We start from the raw sequence: 24900 nt of genomic DNA on the forward strand, positions 1-24900 counted from the left end.
ATTTGAGGCAAGGGATATTACTAGTGTGTATGGCAAAATGACCAAGGACACAGCTACTATTAGTACTGCAGGTGCAGCAGCACTGGGGCCCAGAGTCCACTGAACCCTAGTAGTTGCACCAATAGCAGCCAAGGTGATCATTGTCCTTACATGCTCCAGGACCCATGGAATCCCTGCTACACTACTGCCTGGCGATCCCTCTTATAAAGCTTGTGATTATTGATACATTACTTTTTCTCCCTGTACCCCGTGCCCGAGATCCTAATGAAAACAGGCAGCCCAAGGAGTAATATATTGACCTATGAACTAAGTAATGCTGATGGCAGTTCTTAATGTGTTTTAAAAAACAGTAAGTTCAGTTCCCAAACTTTTGTCCTCGGAGTCCGCCTCCCACTCTGCCGAATGTCTAGGTTGTCGATACTAAGCATGTCTAGTCTTAATCCCACCTAAAGCCCCTTTCTTCCACTATCCTACACTGCCACTCTCTTTATCTCACTTTTGCAGGTTCTATTTCTTCTTTTACTCCTGTTGTCGCTGTTTCCTATTCTCTTCCTCCTTATTTCTCCCTTTTCTGACTTTCTCTTTCTTGCTATGTGTCAAATTGAAGATGAAAATACGTGTCTCTGTTCCTAAAAAGGAGTGCCGGTGCCCACCGCCCGCAAACACTTGAACACATCTAACACTTTGAATGCAGTTGGGCAGTTTCGGATCCCCCGTTTTAGGTATTCAGACGCTGGATGTTCAACAGCATGGGAAAAAGCGCGACGTGTGCGTGCATGTGTTTAAATATCACTCTGTTGCCACGGCAACCATGGATTCTCCATCTAGGCGTTGCGGTCCAGGGACTTTGTCTTGCACGAGCACAGGCTGAGATAAAAGAGGACAGGGGAGACGTATGGAGCAAGCTGTGGATGAATCAGAGTCCCCCCCAGGCGGCTTTAGTAGCTGATGTTTGGCCAGTTTCGCTGGCTGGCTTGATGCACACGCTCCTCCTTGGCGGGGCTGGCCTTTCCTCAGAAAGCGACCCCGGGAAAAATACATTCGGCGCCCTTCCTGATTCTCCTTCCCCACCATTGACCCATTTACCCCCACCTACCCCTCCCATTGGGTGTTCCTGGTCTGTGGGGTCTCGGAGGGGGGGGGGTGCGCCCACTCGTCTCATGCCATGGCTGACTACCTCCGACCGGTTAACATCCTGTTAACACACCTTTGCCACTTGACTCCCTCAATTTAATAACCTATCAGTTACGAAGCTGGAGGTGAGAGTTCATGGGAGGGGCGAGGGAGAATGAAGGGGGGAGCAGACGAAATGTATTTGGAGGGATGATAATGAGAATATATATACTCAGCGATCTTGAGGTAATGGACTGAACGGCGGCCTGGACTTAAATCATTATTCAAGGCAGCTCGGGCGGTTTGGTAGGTGTGCGCCCCTCCAACTGCATTCCAGTACTCAAAGGGACACCCCTACACCATCAATTAATCAATGTTCCACTATTGAAGATGTGAGAATTACGTGTCTCGCTGGCCTCTGAAGGTCTCTAGTTTCCTTGTATTGTTCTCCCTGCTTCTCCACCCCTGCCTATATTTTTGGCGTTATTGTGCTAGGTAGATATATCCCTTATTTAATACTGGCACATATACACTAATGAAAGGCAGGAAAAGTTTTTGTAAGTGTTAAGAAGTGAAACGCCGAACATGGTAGCATTTTCCACCTCTTCTTTTATTCTATGAATATCGACAACCTCCAAATGCCACAGCAGCTACTCAGGCAATGCCGATCCAACTGTCACCACTAACTGACAGGAGAACGTTGGCCTGCACCAGTGGCTGGGTGCAGAAGGGGATCCTCGGGATAAACCAGGACAGGGAATAAAGGGGCAGTGCCATAGTACAGAAACATATCTTTAGCATGGAGACAAAATACACCACATCTCCCTCCTATATAAAAGAGACAAGTATTACAAAAGTATTGGTCACTTGAAATTGACACATATAAAAGCAAACATCAGTAACAAGACATGCAAACCTGCTGGAATGAGCAACTCTAAAGCGTACCATACAGAAAATCCCACACACCTGTTGGTATACATACACTTCAATGCGGGATAAAATCATTGTGCCATCCCAGAGACTTATGTAGTCTCGCATTCCTTGGACTTACTCCTGCATAGAAAGTCTCACCTGAAAACTCTCTGTGTTTGTAATTAATCAAGAAGGGGTGAGAAGGAGTCAACCTATCCATACTCCATGTCCCACCATCGTCAAGAATAACCACATTTTGACCAATTCCACTACTTTCATAGGCTTGGAAAACCTGCTTGCCCCAGTTTGGCGAGGAGCAGGAAGTTTAACTAATACAATATCCCCCACCTCCCACTTGCCCTCTTTGGCACCGTGTCTGACGTCTTATCTCATCCTATAACTTTTCTGGTGAAGTTTCCTTAGCATGTTCATTTTCCATCATGGCACATCGGATAATGACCAAAGTTGTGGGTTGTGTCAACACGAAGTCCCTCATAAGTTTCCTTAAAGAGGTGTTCATGATGGAAGGGATACCCAGCACTCTTATTACAGACAATGGGGTGCAATTTACTTTGGAAGACACGTCTCAGTTTCTAACAAGTTTGTCCATATGTCATCTTGAAACTGCTTTATACTGCTCAGGGCAAATGGTTTGGTGGAGAGAGTTTATCAAATGATTAAAGAGTATTTTCAACAGGCGGCCCATGTGTCAGGAAGTCCATTGGATAGGGCTCTTCAAGGTATGCTTTGGTCCCACCATATGGCACCTAACCTGATTACCAATGTCTCACCATTCCTAACGTTAAAAGGGAGATTGCCAGGAACAAAGAAGTCCCCTAATTGGTTGGGTGGTGGAGAACCCAGAAAACAAGCATGAACTTCCCTTCCCACATCAATACCTTTAGGGGACTAATAATGTTCTTATCCCAAGGTTTAGAAGGGACAATAGCTGGAAACAAAGGTGCATTCCTGGTGGTTCTGGTTTTATCACTTAGGGCACATATCATGCAATCGATCACCTTTTCCTCAACTACAGTGTCCTTTCTGGGAAATCAATAAGTGCCCTGACTTTTGGCCTTGGTGATGCTTCTCCCCAGATGCCCTTAATGAGCTATTTGTGCAATTCTTCTGGAGGGACCAGCATGTTGCCCCTCATGGCCCTGTTGTCGATGATACTTAGCTCATGACGCACCGCCCAAAAGTTATTGAGACCTTCCATTAGATTACTGGGTTTAATGGGCCAGGCACAGCTAATCCTTTCTTTAGCTTGTTTAAGGATTTCATCTTTCTCCATCCCGAACGTCCATTCTTTTTTTGATATCATAGGAACCTTCTACTAATGAAATGAGCTCTCCCTCAGCACAATTATTGTCATCTTCATCTCCCTTGCAAGGTAGTCTCAAGAGACAATCTGCCACCCAATTCCTAGTGCCTGGACCACATTCAGTTGTGAAATTTAATCCTTCTAGACCCAGTAGCCATTTTGCAATAAGGGGGTTTGTAGTGTCTCTTTATGTAGTTGAAAACATATAAACGAAAGGTTTGTGGTCAATGTGCACTGTGAAAAGTAAGCCCCACAGACGTTTTTTTTAAAAGTCCTATGGCCCAAGCACATGCCAAATCCTCCATTCCTATCGTAGAGTAATTGCGTTGAGCTTCTTTCAAAGACCTGGACACAAATGCAAAAACAACAGTTGATGGACAGAATGCAGAACAATGGCATACATTCACCCCAGTACAGAGATCTGGGCCTAAATCCATAGTTTTTTTGCTCACTATGCCATTGCAGTCTGAACCCAGCCATATGCAAATCAGTCTCAACCCTGTGCCTCATGGGAACAGTCCAGCTCGAACTGTCAAGCCAGGTCCTCCCTGGACTGGAAACAAGCATCCTAGGACCGGTTTCGGGTTTCACCCCTCTTCAGCCAGGTGTGGTAAATAAATAATTAATTACCGGTACTATTTTTCAGGATACTCATACAAATAGATAGCTCAATAAATAAGAGTCAAGATACGAGGTAGCTAGAGTTGACAGGCTTTAATTAAGCATAAAGGACTGGAACAGGACAGCCTGTACGGGGATGGGATGGCAGCTGCCTGGGGCAGGGACAAAGGAATGGTAACTTTTAATAACAGTGCACAAGTATATATAGTTAAAACATTTTCATGGCATTCAATACAATAGGCGTAGCAGTAGGCGGAGTTTGTAGCAGTCGCGAAAGATAAGGGCAGAAATGATGTAACAAGAAGGCGTGTACAGGGCGTATACATAGACATGTGATGTAAACGTAACAGAATATGTCATAAAAAGGGGCGGAAACATGGAGGGGGCTACCTGGGCAGCTGGGACCTCTAACCTAGTGGTGCGCGCAAACTGGCAATGACGTGTTACTAGGGAGAACTGGGGGCTATGACTTCTGCACTAGAAGAGGAGACGAAAGTCTGGAGTGTCAGAGCGACATGTACCCGGGCATATCTAGTATCTCGTGTTTAGGGAACATGTTGATAGAATCCAAAAGTTATCAGGGCAAAGGCTAACAGACATTAAGACTGGTGCATGCATAATTCTACATGTAGTGTGTGTGCGAGGAATATTCTATGAATATTAATACAGTATTTCTCTTACATGGAGACATAAAGGCTAGACCATGACGGAAACTATTGATGCGATTCAGTAGCTTAGGAATGCAGAGAAGGAGGGCTGGACTGATAACTAGAATCATAACATACTCTGGGCAGACTGAGAGGCAGAGCCAGGCCGAGCCGGGCACTGCGAGGCATGAAAGTAAGCTAAGGGTCAGGGATACAGGTGGGGGCTGTATCGCTCCTCGGAGAGGGTTCAGGAAACAGGAGCTGAATCTGAGTCCGGGCCCTTTTGAGGCCTAGAAACGGGGACTTTTCAGTGAATTAACGTGCACACTGTGAAACGTGGCAACGTAGCTTTACATAGGCCTGATATTCGTTGTATTCACGAAGACTGGAAACTGGCATACTAGAGATGGACACAACTATAATTGCGTCTTTAATCGATCAGAAGGGGAATACATGCATATCGATCATGCACATATGACATAACAGGGGGAACACGTAGGCACATACAACATGGCAAAATTTACTTTTCCACATTCCCTCCTTGTGCCCTACGTTTCCATCAGGAAACATCTATATTCATGATACCATCTATCATTTCATACAGCATCATTTGCTCGTCTCGAATTGTCTTGGAACGGGACTTAGGACTAGGAATACAAGAGGTAGCACAAATGCCGCAAATCGCAGGGCCACATTGTATACAGAGGCAGCAACTGAATATGATCATCACTGCAATACCTAGGAATGACAATACTTTCCATCCCCAGACAGATATGATACTCCAGAGCCAACCGGACCATGTCCAGGTGCCTGGATTCTGGTGTAACTGATGGGCAATTTTATGAAGTCTGGTTATAGCTGAATAAACAGACGGCGCGTTATTAGGAATGAAAATGCAGCAACTAGATCCGATGACTCTACATGCTCCTCCTCTATCGGCCAGTATGACGTCAAGAACGAGACGATTTTGGAGCACGACAAATCTCATAGCAGATTGCTCTTCAGTTAAGTTACCTAGAGCAGAAGTAGTCTCATTCACTACTGCTTCAAGGGTTCTGGTTAACCTACGTATTAACTTACTATTCTGGACAGGTCCTATAAAGAAGAAGAAACCTTTATTAAAATCTTGATATTGTTCTAAAGTAGTTTCAGTTTGATCGACAATTGGGGACTCAATCTCCCTTCTATGTCTGACGTGTACTAGATGTGTGTTTCTGTGATAATCAGATGGGGCTAGGAAAACTGGTGGCAGTAGGAAGGCAATGTAACATGTTCCATCCCAATCGAGGGGCAGACGAACATATGCGGTCTGACCACAAACAAAATAAGAATGACGTGAAGCTTTGAAAATAGATTTCCCACTGTCACTATACTCGACAGTAGTAATACAATCACTATGTCCTACATGTGCGGAACCATTATTTCTGACACATAATTCGCCTTTGACTGGTAGTACTGAAATAGCAGGTAAGTCTGGAGTAGTATCAGACTGAACATTCAGGACCATAAAATTCGAAGAATAATTACCTAAATTATAAACTTCATTTTCTAGATCTAACCCTGTTCTATGGGAGAGACCTTGCTTGTCTGGAAAACATGTTCTATTCAGGAGGGACATATCATTGGAAGATGACGTTAACATGGACCATGCTCCACACGAACCATTATGTGAAAACGGATAAGGAAAGAGTGGCAGAACTCCCTTCGGTGTCTGGAAAGGGGGAAGTCGACCACACACCCAACAATTAGTAGCATTGCTGGTCTGGTGTGAATAGTGTAACATTCTGATGAATGTGTTATTTCTCATAGCAAGACGATAGGATAACTCGTGAGGAGGCAGATCACTAAATGTGTGCTCTACTGTAGCATTAGCAAACTTATTTACATGAGAAATTGGAAAACATAAATGAAATGCATAACTTGTGCAGGTAACCATCAAACTTAGAAACAATAGAAAACTTAGAAAAACGATACATCTGATAGAGTTTTGACTAACTCTCTCACTATGGGGGTCTATCTCATACATGTCAGATACCTGTCTAACCGTTTCACCCGAGGGGGACTTAGACAATTAAACTGGCTGACTTATTTTACTAGACCGTAGTTTGGATTTATACTCCTGCTGCGGAGTTTTCTCTAACAGGGAGGGCTTGATTTCAAAGTCAGTAGCGGGACAGTCCTTGAGAATAGGGCAGTCTTTCGAAATGGAACAATCCTTTGAAAAAGTTTTAGTTCGTAGTCCATGGAACTTCTTGATGTGGGACAGGTGGACCCACCCCTTACGGCCTTCCAACTTCACGGCCGTACGGGTGGTCAAGAGGACTAGTTGAGGTTGCTTCCAGCGGGGCTCCAGCGGACTTGAACGATCAAAGTTCCGTATTAAAACCAAATCCCCAGGAAGGACCTCATGCGGTTTTACTTCAGTATTGTCTGGAAATGCAGCGGCAACCTGTGAACGACAAGAGTGTAGGGCAGACATCAAGGAAGCTAGGTAATCTGTCAACATATTACTGGAAACATCTGTAATACTGCGGGGTCTAGGTGTACCCCACATATTTGGGGGGCGGCCGAATACGACCTCATAAGGGGACAGACCTGATCTGGAATGTGCGACCATGCGCATGAAGAATAAAGCAACTGGCAGGGCTACTAGCCAGTCTACACCTTTCTCTTTACATGTCTTAGCAATACGGATTTTCAGGGTCTGATTATGTCTCTCTACGAGACCGGCTGCTTCAGGATGGCGCACACAATGGAACTTCCACTGGTACCCTAACAAAAGGAAAACATGCTTCATTAGCTCAGATGAGAATGGCTGGCCGTTATCAGAATACACGACCCTAGGGAGTCCATAACGGGGGAAGAATTCACGAACCAACTGCCTGGCAGTGGTCGCTGCTGTGTAATCTGGAACTGGATATGCTTCTGTCCACCTGGACAAAGCGCGTACAACTACGAGGACATACTTGAAACCTCGACATCGCTCCATCTGAATATAATCCATCTGGAGGACTTCAAAAGGGTGGTCAGGAGGCTGGAATCCACCTTGTTCCACCGGGACACTTTTACCTGGATTGAATTGACAACATATCATACAAGTACGGACTTTCTGCTTGGCTGCAGCTCGTAAATGCTTGTTGAACCAAAGGTTCTGGATACTGTCTAACATGGCTTTTTCTCCTAGATGTGCTGGACTATGTGCGGTATTAATAATGACTTGAACCATAGAGTCGGGGAGAAACCATGTGGCTTTTCCCTTCGTCACCCATCCCTGATCTGTCTGGACCCCTCCTTGTTCGGACCATTTCTTGATTTCTTCGGGAGTAGCGTGTAACTGTATGTCTATGACATCTTGTGTAGGGTCCTTAACTGTCATACAAGTAGTCTGTTCTGGAGTGGATGTCTGTGTCTTGTTAACTGGAATGTCTGGTGTCTGAGCTGTAAGCTTGGCTGTTCGATCTGCTAGATCATTACCTTGGGAAATGATGTCAGTAACTTTCGTATGTGCTTTGCACTTCATGATAGCGATAGCTGTCGGTAAATGTATTGCATCTAACAGAGCTTGAATGAGGAGACCATGCTGAATCTTGGTTCCATGAGAAGTCATGAAACCTCTCTCCTGCCAGAGCACTCCGAAGTCGTGTACAACTCCGAATGCGTAACGTGAATCTGTATATATGTTTACTTTCAGGTTCTTGGCACGTATGCAGGCTTGGGTCAGAGCAACTATCTCTGCTGCTTGAGCAGACAGGGTGTCAATACGGTGTGTTTCAATAACTTCAGTGTCAGTAGTCACTGCATACGCGGCTACTAGTTCTCCTGTACTAGTTCTCATACATGAACCATCCACATAAAGTGTCAGGTCGGGATTAGGTAAAGCAATGTCTGTCAGGTCTTGTCTTGGCTTAGTCATAGTGTTAATGACTTCCACACAGTCATGTGTGGCAGGATTTGAAGTAACTGACGGTAACAGTGTAGCAGGATTTAAAACGTTGCAGCGTCTGATTTCTATGTGTGGCTGGAACAGTGTCAGTTCATAACCTGTTAATCGTGCAATGGTCAAGTGCTGAGTCTGTGTTCGGTTTAAAAGAACTTCCACGGAGTGTGGAACTTGTACTGTCAGGGAATGTCCTAATACTATGGAATCACTTTGTCTGATAGCTAGTGCTGTGGCTGCAACTGACTTGAGGCACGCAGGCAGAGCCTGGGCTACTGGATCTAACGTGCTTGAAAAATAAGCACAGGGCTTGTACTGTCCTGCTTGATCTTGTGTGAGAACAGATAATGCAGTACCATCACGTTCTGTGACAAAAAGTGTAAAAGGCTTACTGTAGTTCGGTGTAGCTAGAACAGGTGCTTGGCATAAGGCTTTCTTTAATTCATTAAAACTAAGTGTATGTTCAAATGTCCAAGGGAGGACAGTCGATACGGCTGCCTCCTGTGTCGTTAACTGTATCAGTGGCTTAGCTAGAAATGCATACTGAGGAATCCATTGTCTGCAGTAAGAAGTGAGGCCGATAAAAGCACGTACCTCCTTCTGTGTCTTGGGCTGTGGAAGACTCGCTATCAACTGGATACGGTCTGGTGTCAACTGCCTACCCCACTTGGACAGTAAGTGGCCTAAGTAGATCACTTGCTGGACACAGAATTGAAGCTTCGAAGGGGACACCTTGTGCCCCATCTCGGCTAGGAAATACAGGACTGTAAGTGACGCACGCTCGCAATCACGTTCAGAACGGGCTGTGATCAGTAGATCATCAACATACTGGAGCAGGGCAGTGTCAGTTGGCATATGAATATTGTCTAGTTGTCTTTTAAGTGCTTGACTGTAAATGCTAGGACTTTCTGTGAAACCTTGAGGAGCTCGTGTGAATTTATAGCTCCTTCCATTTAAACAAAAACCGAAAAGGTACTGGCTGTCTGGATGAATTGGAACACTGAAAAATGCATTCTTGAGGTCTATTACTGTAAAAAATATAGCTTCAGAATCAATAGCTGTCAATAGAGATGAAATATCTGGGACTACTGGATACTGGGGTATGATACATTTATTGAGTTCTCGAAGGTCAATCACTAATCGATATACTGGAGGTGCATTTGGATCAGTGCGTTTCATGACTGGAATGATAGGAGAATTACATACATTGGAGTCAGTTTCTACAACCACTCCTTGAGCAATAAGCTCGTCAATAATTTTGGATAAGGCTGCTACAGCCTCAGGTGGCAATCTGTACTGTCTGATTCGTGGCAAGACTATACCTTGCTTGAGAGTCACACGATGGGGTGTAATTCGCATAAAACCTACATCAGTTGGACCTTGCGCCCATAAATGCTGCGGAACATTGGACAATCTTGGATCAAAATCTCGTAATACATAGTGACCTTTAAAGTCACGCAAAAACATACGTATTCCTTCTGGGGAACAGCAAATAACTGCACCTAATTCTTTCAATGTCCTAATACCTAACAAATTTTCTGGACATGACTTCGTAAGTAACAAATCAGTAGTTCGGGACAATGGACCAACTTCTAGAGTAACTGGCTTTGATATCTCGTTTACAATAGGCTTTCCTGAAAATCCAAGGGAAACATTTCTAGAGCCTGAGAGCGGAGCCCCTGGAACCTCGACATGACTGATAGTAGTCCTACTTGCCCCTGTATCAATCAAAAACTTTCTGTCTTTCCCTAATACTTGACTATGAACATAGGGACCCTCTTGATCTACAGGTATCTCGATGAGAGGCAAGCCTACCTCCCTCTCTAGGCTGTTTCATGAATACGGTTGATAATCTGGATACTCTGACTGGGCATACTGGTACATTTGCTGTGTAACATGCTGTGTTGCAGCGATAGGCTGCGGTGCTGGAACTGTCTGTTGTGCATTCTGTGGTGACTGAGAAGTCTGTGAAACTTGTTCTGGTCTAGGCGGACGTGGTCTTTCTTTAGTCTTACCAGTGGCTATGTTGTGTTTCAGAACTGCACACTCGTTTATAAAATGACCTGGCTGTTTACAATAGTTGCATGTCCCTTTAACGGGAGCTGCAGGATGACTGGCTTGATTCGGACCCCTCTTCTGACTGTCTTGTGGAACAGATTGTGCAACTAGTACTTTCATTTTCGTGTCTTTCATACGTCTCCTTTCGTGTTCTTGCTCTTCCCTGATTCTATTCTGGTGATACTGGAGCATCTGTAACATCTGGGACGGGGTACTAGCTTGCCAAGTACTTTCGACTTTCAAAACTCGATTTTTAACTTGTGGACTTGAATTCTCGACTAGTTTAGTAACAAAAAGATGAGGGTATGACTCGCTACTCGTCCTGAGACCACTGTTGATACTAAAACATTTCTCGAATCTAGAATAAAAATCACTAGTGTCTTCATCCTGTTTCTGTTTGCATGCTGAGATTGCATCCCAATCTTCCTTTTTCGTGGCTAATAACCTTGGCAAAACCTGAATCAATAACTCTGGCAATTCTTTACATTTCTCCCCAAGACCGGTACCTGGTCTCTCCCACCTCTCATTCTTTTTCCTTGAGTTTCTCATATACCCCTGCGGGCAACAGGACCTTTAGCATTTTAATAATATCTGGATAAGTGTATTCTCCCATTCGGAGCATGTCTTTTAATTCTCGATGGAACCCTGCTGGATCTTTGTCGTGACAGGGAATTAATTTCTTCATCTCTAAGAGTTCCATCTTTGTGATAGGGGTGTAAACAAATACTCGTTGCATTTCACCATCCGGTGTCCTAACTGGGTGTACTTCTCGTAACGGATGCTGTCTATCTATGTAAAATGGTTTACTTTCTGGAGGTGAGACGTGAACAAAATGTGGGTTCAGAAACGTTCTATATTTGTGGCGTTGTTTTAGAATGACACTAATTAAATCGGTACCTAAACCTTTCCATTTATACTGGAGTAACTCGTTCAGGACATCATGTAACGGACCTGGATCAGAATGCTGACCCTCATACAGTGTAATGAGGTGCTGGATCATATACATACCCACCAGTCGCTGCTCGGCTGGGGGCAGTTTCAGAAACATTTGTGCCACTATTTCGTCTGGAAAAGTGGTAGAATCAGTAATCCATCGGACTGCTGATCGGGCTAGTTCTTGTTCATGCATGGTACTAAGTTCACTATAACCGATACATGATTTCAAAATGTGATCGGTAGCTTGAAATACTTGTTCCAGAGAACCTTGTTCTGGTGCTGGATGATGAATGACTTTCTTGTGTTCTAGGCGTAAATGTCGGTCTGGAAATCTAGATTTACCTACATACGCTATTCTGGCGGTATTCTCGTCTTCTACTTCTTCGGTAGAAGAGTCGTTTTCTTTCTCGCTTACTTGTGCTGTTTTACGTTGCATGTGTAACCTTATTATTTCCTTGCGAATTTTCTTGTACATACTCTCTATACTACTGAGTGTCTTGTGTCTACCCTCGGCTATATTATCACTCCACCTTGTCAGAACTTTCATTTCGGTCGGATCTTTAGTCGGACAATCTTGTTCCCTTATTAAACAATTAATTAGAAACTTTAATAGCATGAGCTGGGTCTCAGCTTTCCTTAGAGACATGATTTCGCCAATACTTTCTGGATCATCCCCTGTACGGATGAAACGATACATTCTGTCTAGATCTTCTTTCATATTCGGTAGGGTGTCCAAATACTCGGTCACCCGTCTTACACGCAATGAATATATAACCATATTATCATCGCCTGGGACTGGATCATAACGGCATTCGGTAAGAGCTCGTCTGATATCTGCAACGGACTGATATTTGGGCGTACGCTGTAACGCACGTTCATGTAACTCGACTAACGTTACACGTTTGTGTGGCGGCGGGGTACCCGGAGGACCTCCCCCCGCGGCCCCTAAACTGGAATCGTCGACTGATACTCTTCGTGCTGGCAGAGTGACCGATGTAGCGGGAACTTGTACTATGGGCTGGACCGGGGGTACCGTAACAGGTGCTGTAACAGGTGCCCCGGTGGCTGGAAGAACAGGAATTACATTATTTACTGGAGCTGGCGGAGCAGGATTCGCATATTCTGGGACTGTGTCGTCCAAATAGGACGAGAGAAAAATATCAGCTGCGGTCGGTTTGTGACGTAGCTTAATCGGAACTAATGGCGGCGGAAAATTACATGGTGCTTCCGGGGTTGCTTTTGGCAAGCCCTCGGCAAGAAGAGGATACATACCCTTAATGAGGGCATTTCTCTGTCTGTCTGACTGTTCGGCTTTAACTCGTTCACCTACTTCGATCAATTCCCTTTCTTGGGCTCTTTCAGAGGATTCTCTACTTAATTCTGACTTTCTGATTTCTTTCTCTGTTCTTCTATGAGATTCTTTGCGCCATAACTCGATGGCATCTTTCTGGGACTGTCTGGCTTTCTTTTTCCATAATGCTTCTTCTATTCGCATGATGCACTCGGCATCCCACGTACCTGATACGGGCCATCTATACTTTTCCTCTAATTCCTTGGTGTACTCCACCCATAAGTCTAGATATAATATGGCACTTATGCCATGCTTATGATACATAAAATGACCTGGACTGTCCCTAGGCGGGACAGGAACTGCTTCTTCGAGCAGACCTTTTCTAGTTCTTAGCTGACGTAATTTTGAGAACAGAGGCATGACTAGACTGGAGTCTGGACACAATACAATACACAATGAACACAATAATAACTGCAATACGAATCATTCATACCACGACGTTGAAAACACATGAAATAACATTTAGAATAACAGTTCGGACAAGATACTACCTGAAATACTGAGAACAGAACACATGAATTTCTCGAGAACAGAACTTACTAGAACAGACTAGATGCACTGCTGAAACAGTACGAAACTTACCGGTCCCATAAAGAGACACGTCAGGACCCGCATCCACCTAAGTGGACACTTCGTGTTGGATCTGTGTACCCAAACCCACGGACCAGAGACAAATTAATTGACCCTGTCTAGATACTACCCCAGCAACGGTACTCACCGGGCAGCAAGAACGGAAGGCCTCGGACTGGACTGGACTGCTACGACGACGGACGGACGAACTTCGGACTTCAGTTACAGGTGGGCCTCCGGATACCTCGGACCTTGGACTCTCGGCTTGGGCTCTGGTCGGGACTCGCCGCGTTCCTCCACCGCCTCGTCTGGATGCTGGACCGCAACCTCCGTCTCCTCCGTGGACCTGAGGGATACTTAAAGCAGAAATATCTGCCGGTGCGCAGGATGGTTCCGTCACGGCTGCAGAGGGTCAGGGGGCTTGCGTGGCTTCTCCGGCGCGTGGGGAAAGGGCAAGTCCCTATTCGGGCGCCATTATGTGGTAAATAAATAATTAATTACCGGTACTATTTTTCAGGATACTCATACAAATAGATAGCTCAATAAATAAGAGTCAAGATACGAGGTAGCTAGAGTTGACAGGCTTTAATTAAGCATAAAGGACTGGAACAGGACAGCCTGTACGGGGATGGGATGGCAGCTGCCTGGGGCAGGGACAAAGGAATGGTAACTTTTAATAACAGTGCACAAGTATATATAGTTAAAACATTTTCATGGCATTCAATACAATAGGCGTAGCAGTAGGCGGAGTTTGTAGCAGTCGCGAAAGATAAGGGCAGAAATGATGTAACAAGAAGGCGTGTACAGGGCGTATACATAGACATGTGATGTAAACGTAACAGAATATGTCATAAAAAGGGGCGGAAACATGGAGGGGGCTACCTGGGCAGCTGGGACCTCTAACCTAGTGGTGTGCGCAAACTGGCAATGACGTGTTACTAGGGAGAACTGGGGGCTATGACTTCTGCACTAGAAGAGGAGACGAAAGTCTGGAGTGTCAGAGCGACATGTACCCGGGCATATCTAGTATCTCGTGTTTAGGGAACATGTTGATAGAATCCAAAAGTTATCAGGGCAAAGGCTAACAGACATTAAGACTGGTGCATGCATAATTCTACATGTAGTGTGTGTGCAAGGAATATTCTATGAATATTAATACAGTATTTCTCTTACATGGAGACATAAAGGCTAGACCATGACGGAAACTATTGATGCGATTCAGTAGCTTAGGAATGCAGAGAAGGAGGGCTGGACTGATAACTAGAATCATAACATACTCTGGGCAGACTGAGAGGCAGAGCCAGGCCAAGCCGGGCACTGCGAGGCATGAAAGTAAGCTAAGGGTCAGGGATACAGGTGGGGGCTGTATCGCTCCCCGGAGAGGGTTCAGGAAACAGGAGCTGAATCTGAGTCCGGGCCCTTTTGAGGCCTAGAAACGGGGACTTTTCAGTGAATTAACGTGCACACTGTGAAACGTGGCAACGTAGCTTTACATAGGCCTGATATTCGTTGTATTCAAGAAGACTGGAAACTGGCATACTAGAGATGGACACAACTATAATTGCGTCTTTAATCGATCAGAAGGGGAATACATGCATATCGATCATGCACATATGACATAACAGGGGGAACACGTAGGCACATACAACATGGCAAAATTTACTTTTCCACACAGGATAGCTTGGTTCCAGTGGCATGGAGAGCACAGGACCCACGTCTGGGCACACCCATACCACTCGGGGTGAAAAATGCAAAAACAACAGTTGATGGACAGAATGCAGAACTATGTCATACATTCACCCCAGTAGAGAGATCTGGGCCTAAATCGATTGTTTTTTTGCTCACCATGCCATTCTAGTTTGAACCCAGCCATATGCAAATCAGTCTTGACCCTGTGCTTCATGGGAACAGTCCAGCCCGAACTGCCAAGCCAGTTCATCCCTGGACTTGAAACAATCATCCTAGGACCGGTTTCGGGGTTTCACCCCTCTTCAGCCAGGATAGCTTGATTCCAGTGGCATGGAGAGCACGGGACCCACGTCTGGGCATGTCTGAACTGGGGTGGCGGAGTGAGCTAAAGAATGATGGTGGATTAAACCCAGATCAGTTGACTGGGGGTGAGTGCTTGCATTGTTCAACACTCCGTCAATCATCCCCTGTGGTATCACAAATGCCATGACCTTTTCCTTCCTTCCACTACCTGTATTAAAGCTGCATCAATACCGCTAGCATCTGTTGTTAAAATAGTGTTTCATTGGGTATCAAAATTGCCCTACGAGGGACCCTGTATTACTGCTTCCTTAATAGCTACAAAAGACTCTTGACACACCACCTTTTCAATGAATGGGGTTCCCTTCCTGAGTAGACTTTTAAAGGGGCACTTACGTCTGCAAAAGTCTTTACAAATGTCATCATATACTCTACTACTCCTAAAAGGACTTTAACTCATCTTTGTTTCCTGGAGGAGGAGCCTCCCTCACTGCCCTGACTGAATCAATTTTGGTTTGACTCCCTGCTTAGAAATGGTATGGCCCAAATTGTCCACTGAATCAACCCCTATCTGGCACTTATCTTTCCTTAATGTAAAACCTGCATCTTTGAGGGCATTTAGTACATCCCTTAGAGTACTGACCTGGTGATTCTCTGAAACCATATAAATCAATATATTGTCCTGGAAGCAGTGGTCGTTTTCGATGTTATCTAAAATGTTCTGCATCACTTGCTGAAACACTCTAGCCGCAAATGCAAGGCCAAATGGTATTCATAAAAACCTATATGCACCGAAAGGTGTTATAGAGGACATGAGGGACCTGGAATCTGGATGCAATTCTATTTGGTGATGTACCGATGATACATAAATGACACTGAAGATTTCTGCTTTTTCTAGTAAATCCAGCGCAGCTCAAGGTAATAAGGGAGGGAAAGACTCAATACTTTTCATCCGAGGTGAAAGCAAAGGAGTTTCTGGACTCAGTGTAAGCAATAAAAATCGAGGGGCGGGGGGGAAGCAAAGCGGGGGAAAAAAAAATGTATCCATAAAGGAAAAAAAACAAAAAAAAAAGGGGGAGTGAGAGGAAGAAAAGGGGATGAAATAATATGATTTTCTGTCGTTCCTTTTCTATTTCTCTTTCTATTTCTCTTCTCTCTGTTCAAAATGTATTATCTATTAAGCTAGATGAAGGGGTTGGGGACTCAGGGGGGAGGGCAAGTCTTGCAAGTGGTTTTGTTGTTGTTCAAAGTACAATTGCACCATTCTCCACGCTGCTGCACCATTCCATCAACGCACAGACCTAGGTCTGAGCGCTTCTGAGGGGAGAGGGAGAGGGAGGGGAGAGAGGGCGGGGTGGGTCACAAGGGTGGGAGAAGTAGTCACGGGTGGTGGGGGGTGGGGTGGGGTAAGCATCAAAAATAAAAAATTGAGAATGGGTGGCAAAAAGATTAAGTGGTACAAACTTTACAAAATGACCAATGTTAGTAAACAAATCCAGGTACTAAGAACTAGGAGAGAATTGAAGAACAAAGATGTCAAGCCTTAATATATATGCAATCAACATAGGGGGGCTGAATGATTGGCGGAAAAGAGCGAGATTGGCAGAGTTTGTCAAATCCGAGCCTATCGATATCTTGTGTATGCAGGAAACCCATCTCCCTTGGGCAAAGAGAAAGCTGTTAAGGGCCGGCGGCCTTGAGATACTGTCGTGTTCCTCTCAGTCTTCAACAATAAGGGGAGTGGCAATCCTGGGCAAAACAATCCTGGGGGGGGCAAACGTTTTAAATCGGATCCCTTGGGAAGTTGGGCAATAGCGGAACTAGCCTGCGGTCTAACAGTCTGCGGGATCTACGGATCAAACCAGGATGACCCGGCAGCATTCCAAATATTGGAGGGGGAATTGTCAACTTGGCCAGAGCCTATCCTGGTTTGCGGTGACTTCAACATCTCATTAGATTTGACAAAAAACGCACCGTATACTGGCAGAAAGCCAAAAGTCTTTAGGGCACTATCCTCAATGATGCAATCACATGGCTTAATTGATATCTGGGGGACAAAATACCCAGACGATCCAGGCTTCACCTATTTCTCAAGCCCCCATCAAAAGTACTTCAAATTAGATTATTTTTTAATATCAGCGGGTGAAATTGGGAAGGTTAATATCACGAAGCTCCCTAAGGTCCTTTCGGACCATAGTCCATTGGTAATTAGATATAATGGTATAGGTGTGGCTAGAAAAAGAAGGGCCTGGACCTTTAACCGAAAATTACTGGCCGATACTCTATTTCTGGAACATCTAGGAATATGGACTCGCGAGTTCTTTGACGCAAATCAATACAGTGCCTCAAGGAACTCGGTCTGGGATTGCTTCAAGGCAGCATTAAGAGGGGAAGTCATCAGTTATACCTCCCAGGCAAGGAATAAACAACAGGAAGGTAGGGACAAACTCCTAGCCAATTTGGTTAGGGCAGAAGAGCAGCACTGCCTCGACTTGTCGCATGGGAGAGAGGGAAGTGAGAGTCAAACCCAAATCTCCCTGATCAAAGCAGAACTACAGAAACAGATGGCAGAAAATGCGTCAGTAGAGTATTGGACTTTCAGGAAGAAAATGTATGAGACAGGGGAACAGGCTGGGAGGGCACTGGCTTTAAGAATCAGGCAAGACAGTGTTAAAAACACAATAACTAGCATACATCATGAGGGACAGGATATTACTGAATCACAAGATATTGTGGCAGTAATTGCAAAATTTTATCAGGAATTATATAGGGAAGAAACAGGGGATGCAGGGCTCGATGGCCTGGTTGGTTGCTACCCGGACCCAGGGCCGAAGTTGGGTCCAGATGATGCGGCTAAATTGGAGTGTAATATAACAACTGAAGAGGTACGGGAAGCATTATCTAACCTGGCCGCAGGTAAAGCCGCTGGCCCCGATAGCATCCCCTTGGAGCTCTACAAATGTCTATTGGTTGAAATCACCCCATTACTTTTTTGATCTGTTCAATGGAATCATCTGTACGGGTAAAATTCCTGAGACATGGAGGGACACTAACATAGTTGTCTTTCATAAAAAGGGCAAGCCAAAAGAGAACACTGGGTCATATAGGCCGATCTCTCTCATAAACTCGGATAACAAGATATATGCAAAAATTTTGGCCACAAGGATGGGGAGGATCATTGGTGGACTGGTCTCCCCCTGGCAGCATGGGTTCATTCCGGGCCGTGGTACCACATCAGAAGAGCTATATCGTTGTTCGAGGCCCATGCTGGGGGGGGTGGGGGGGGAGTAGCCATGATCCTCCTTGACGCATAAAAAGCATTCGACCGTGTCAGGTGGCAATATCTCTGGGATGTACTCCGGGAGAGAGGGTTCGGCCCTAGGATTTTGACGGCTCTTAAGGCCATGTATTGTGACCCAGTGGCCCGTATTCAGATGATGGGACAAAGCTCGAACAGGATAAGGATAAGCAGGGGTACCCGGCAGGGGTGCCCCTGCTCACCGATTCTGTTTGCTTTGTACATCGACCCGTTGGTTAGGCAGATATTGGCGAATAACAGCATCAAGCCCGTATTAACCAACGGGTTCGAGAGCAAAATTTTAGCATACGCCGATGACTTGGCAATTATCACCTCAGATCCTGCAGAGACCATGCGAACCTTAGTCGAGATCACTAAGCAATTTTGATATTATTCTGGGTACCGCTTAAATGAGGCTAAAACGACTGTTCTTGGCCCTGACCTCACGCCCACATAACTATATGCGCACTTTTCTGTTAGCTTCGCTAACATAGAGCATTTTGTGTTCACATCATTCACACCCCGTGTTTGTTCCTGATGCACTTTGCGATCGGCACATAATTTTTCTAACATGGTCCGTTTTTGCTTGAGCGTTAATTCATGTATTTTATTTCACTTTACTTTTTCACGCCGTTATCTGGTGATCCTCACCCTCACCCTTATCCTGTTCTTCTCTTTAGTGCTCCTTGACAAAGGGCTCCGCCCGAAATGCATCGGAGTCACCCATGTCGCCTATTCCTTGAATTAACTATGGACTGATATGAAGATAATATCTATACAACCTTGATGATTCACGTTGAATAATAAATATTCATAACCTGAATACAACGTTAATGAACTTTTTCTTGAGTGCCTCATAAGGGGATGTATCTGCATTTAATTATGCATACACAACTTCAGCTAAAACGCAGGTAACATGCTCTAAGAATATAGTAAAAATGGATCAGAGATATGTCAACTCTGCCACTTATCTCGGAGTAATTATTAATGCAGATACAGGGTCGAGCGTACAAGATAATTTCAACCCACTTCTCAAGAAAATTGAGGTAGACTTAAAGCGTATGGATCTGCTGCACCTATCCCTTATAGGTAGGACAAATGTCTTAAAAATGACGATGCTACCCAAACTTTTGTATTTATATAGATCCATTCCCTATTTAATCGAGGAGGGAATCTTAAAAAAGACAGAGACTATTTTCAATAGCTTCTTGTGGCAATATGGAAAGATAAGGAGGGCAGCTAAATATATGACTCTCCCTCAGGAACATGGAGGTCTGGGAGCCCCAAATATAAGATTTTATCATTGGGCTTGCTTATTGGCACAGATGTCTGTTTTATTCGTACCTACACTTAGGGAGAGACATACGCTGGATTCGACTTCTGATTCATATATCCTCCCCTCAATATACGAGCTATTAATGGGGATGGAAGCTGTTGGTGCTTTACTAAGAAAAACTGGGCGTAGATATTTAAAAAAAACTAGGCTCAAGGTCCCTCTTAGTGCAGGGGATCTCTGGAAAAAACTACAAAAATCCCTACAGATCCCTACAGTCAACATATATACACCGCTGTGGAGGTCAGGGTTTTTTCCGAACCTGAGTGTAGATGGGGCTTGGAAAATGTGGGAACAACAGGGCATTCAGACAGTGGGGGATATATTGTGCAATGGTAAGATCATAACTCTAGATGCCATCCAACAGAAATTTGATCTGCCAGGTGGTTACAGCTTTAATTACCTTCAGATCTCGCGAGTGTTCAGGGCGGCTGTACCGGCCTCTGCTTGGGGCGCTCGCAGCGCTATACTCGAATATTTATTGAGGGGTGGGGTTAGGATCAGGGTCATTTATCAAGAGTTAATTGAAAAGGTGCCGGATGATTTGGAGAAACATGAGGCAGCATGGGCAGCTAAGCTACAAGATCCAGATGTAGATTTAGATAAAGCTCTATCTCTGGATAAGCAGGTACTCAGGTCCTCTAATCTGAAGGCACAACATTTTAAAACTCTTTTTAATCTGTATTATACTCCCTCTAAGCTACATGATTGGGGATTGAGGATGGATAGTAATTGCCCGAGATGCCAACAGGGTCCGGCCGACTTGCTACATATGTTCTATTCTTGTGACAAACTTACTTTAATCATAACGGAGATTGAGAAATTCTTGGAGGGGCTGCTAGGCTCTAAGATCAGCCTATCCCCAACAGTTATGATTCTCGGAATTGATAGTAGGTTGGGTCTTAGTAGCAGAGAAAATGAGGCTTTTATATTTTTGGTTGTGGCTGTTTTACGGATCCTGCTCTCGGCTGCATGGAAGGATCCCTCCGTACCAACATTCTCAATGTGGCTGGCCAGGCTCCTTGCAATTCATAATATAGAATCTATGCTCTATTTACATAAGGGAAAGAAATTGCGAGAGTTCGGGTACAAAATGTGGGCCCCGCTGAATGCTTGGAGGGAGGGCAGAGTATCTTAAACTCTTCGACTCAGATGGGCTAGCTGGCTATGACAATTCGGCCTCGATAGTGATTTCAAGGGGTTAGTAGGTTTAAGAGTAATGAGGTGCGAATCTTTTATTTTTTCTACATATTTATATATTTGATATTTATGTATGATGCTGTTTATCTATACTGTCTGTAGTAACGATTCTGACCTAAGTGTTTGAACAGATTTGATCTCCTTCATGAATTTTGCTGTATCAATCACTGCATTACAATGTGTGTTTTCTGTGTCTTCTGTGTCTCACTGTTTTTTATACCACCCAAATTCTCAATAAAAAAAAAAAAAAGAAGATTTCTGCTTTTTCAATCACACTGATAATCACTCATCAATACGAGGGAGGGCAAATCTGTCCACCCAAATATTTGCATTCAAGTCTCTGAGGTCTACACAGAGGTGCAGTCCTCTACTTCTCAACTTCTGGGTCACAACAACTGGGGCAAGCCACAGAGAGCTCTCAATAAGCTCAAAAATGCCCTGAGAAACTAATGTATCCAATTCTTCTCTCAGTGGTACCTTCATGAAGTGTGGAATCACCTGCAATTTGTGAATCATCGAAATGGCATCGTTATTGATCTTGTTTTGGAATTGTTTCAAGTGCCCTAGTTCCTCATTGAATACCCCAGGAAGTTTGTCTCAGTTTGCCTTCAGTCTACTCCTGCCACCGCCCACAGCTTACACTGGCTCAACACTGCTCGGATCAAGCTTAGTCCATAAATCTTTCTGGCGAGTCCACCCCAATAAAAAGGACCACTTTTTTGTTAAGTGGATTTTATCCTGTGTTTGCCAGTCCTTGAATGCAATTTGCATGGATAACATACCTTCCAAAAGTATAGGGTCCTTATTGTAATCCCCAGGTTCTATATTAGGTATGCTTAAGACATAATCTTTTTTCTGGAATTTTTCCTTAAAACATTGTAATCAATGAACATGTAGGGAGAGCACGAGTCAGCAAACACCTTAAATTCAATCCAATCTAGCAAAATGCTACACATAGGATAATTATGTTTCTTCCCTATCGAGTCTTTGTTGACCTGAAATACATATATATTGTCACCCCCTTCAATAACATTCTCTATCAAGTGTACATTCCTCCTTTTCACATTACATTTTTTACATAATCTGCATAATGCCCCCTTTTGTTACATTTTCTACAGACATTTGACCATGCAGGACAACTTGGGTTGTTGGCCAAGTGATTGCAGTTTCCACAACGGAAACATTTTAGCCTTTCTCCTTTCCTGTCTTCAGGATTCTTCCTACTAGGTGGCTCATTTTAATTCTTTGCTAACCCCAGCTTCTCCTTCTTGTGATTCTATTCTAGATCTACTTTTCACTACATGTACTGTCTGTCCGATATTACTTTGTTTAATTTCTTTCATACACTCTGCAGTGTGTCCAATGCTTTTAGCGATTTCTACGGCAACTTTCAAATCTGGATTGCCTGTCAATAACTTTTCCTGTATTTTAAGATTGTTAGTACAACAGACTAGTTGGTCCCTGATTAGGGAGTCACATAAGGTGCCAAAGTCACATAAGCTTGCCAGATCTCTCAAGACTGCAATGTAAGTCATTACCGTTTCCATTTTCTTTGTGCTCTGCAAAAAAAAAAATGTTTTTCTAGTACCATTTTTTTTCTCCAAATGCCTCTCTAATTTACGTAGAGCAGACACATAGAGTTCCTCCTGTGAGTCTTCACCTTCCAATTCGCTTTCGGTGTCTGCTAAATTCTTGTAAACTTTCCTCCTTTGAATACCAATGTTGTGTAGTAGAATATGTTGTTTCCTCGAGGGCGAGAATTTTTCACCCTCAATTGCAATGAGATACAAATACAAATAGTTTCTCCCAGTCTTTCCGTGGTATAGTTGGCTCCCCAACCTCATCAAGAAAAGGAGGAGGTTGATTCATATTTGTAGCTGTCATTTTGACCTAAATATAAAGATGGCTGATATTCTTTATACCAACTGAACCCTGAGATAATTAGAAAAAGCCTTGTTTCTGTTTCTGATACTTCCCTGTCGTCCTCTTTCTATTTTGCGGGATAATACTTTTAGGGCAAGCTCCCCACAAAGCTTTCTGTTTCCTTTCAAGGATTAACCTGGCACAAGTGAAGCTAGAGCGTATGATGGGTGAGTACCCTGATAAAACCTTGCTTTTGCGCTGAAATGGTTTGTTAACTTATGATGATTGAACTGTGCCAGTCAACGTGCAGCTCAGTGAGTTCGCTCAAACTGGCTGCTTTCCCTTAAATGTACAGAGAAAATTCTCCGCAAAACCACGCAAAGCTTTCAGATATACCACTGTGCCCATCAGTTTGACTGGTTCAAAGAGGATACTTCGGCCAACTGTGTCAAGTGTGGTGTGTCTTTTGCCCTGGCTTCTACCACCTCACAAGCAGAACTGAGTGCTTTGCCTGTCAGCATGACGTATGGAATTACAAATTGTGTCCATCCACACATGGCTTAAATTCAACAGCTTTGCCCATCAGCTCGACAGGCTAAAGGTGGAGTGAAACCCCTCCACGCACTGCACACTGCACCACTAGATTCCCTTAGCGGCGTTCTATGGGGACATTTGACATTGCAATGGGCACTTAACCTTTCAGGAATCAATGCGTTCACTGCTGATCTACAAGCGGCCTCTGGTGACTGCTTCGCTTTCCTCATAGGCACGTCTATGATGCACAGTTGTTGCTGTGCAAGTGAGCGTGACCAAGAGAAAGAGTTATGCCCACATGCTTGACCAGCTGGCAGCCTCCTATATATCCTCTGCAACACCTCCTGGCTACATTACATTGCTAGCCTCTGGGATTGTATAAGTGCCTGTAAGTCCACACGGTGTTGTTTGAATGGACTATCACGAAATAAACACACTGCCAATAATAATATTGCTTTACCACTTACAGGGTGGAACAACGTTTACTTTTTCAAAACTGCATTCTTCCTGGCAGAAATGTTCTCTTAAAAAATAACTCGACCGCCGCCTCACCTTTGTTTCATGGGCCATAAAACAAACCTCAGCTGAAGGTGGCTGTTTATCATGATTCCGGGGAAGAGGCTGTCTTGCCTGTTCCCAACCAGCAGACAGACCGCCACCAATGTTAAGAAGTGAAAGGTGGAACACTGTAGAATTTTCCAACTCTTCTTTTATTCTATGAATATCAGTCAGTCGAAAACTTTATTTCGGCCACTCGAGCCATAAAAGTACATTAATAAATAAATATATTCAAACATTTACACAAACTGATCAAATATTTACAATCCCATACATTTGTGCAAGATTAAAACGCCTGACAGCCACACAACAATTTAAAATTCATAAAACGGTCATTAAAATGCAATGAACAAAGTTTACAAGTGTTGTTATGCTTCATTTTGGAAGCGCACAGAATATAACTTACAATGATTTTTTCCAAATGATCCACCCCTATCATTGCTTTAAAACCCCTCTCCTAAAGTGCCACATAGCATTTAAAAAACGAGATACGGCAAATACGATTGGAGGATCAGTATCATATTTTAAAACTCTGTAAGCCTCTAAACAACGAACAAACCCTAAGTCTTAACTTATTTGGATTATCCAGCGTTTACGAGGCAAAACATATGCAAGGCAGAAAACCAGTACGTGGATTTCAGATTCGGCCGTTAAAT

Source organism: Lissotriton helveticus, chromosome 9 (genome assembly GCF_964261635.1).
Source record: "Lissotriton helveticus chromosome 9, aLisHel1.1, whole genome shotgun sequence".
In the NCBI taxonomy this organism is placed as follows: Eukaryota; Metazoa; Chordata; class Amphibia; order Caudata; family Salamandridae; genus Lissotriton; species Lissotriton helveticus.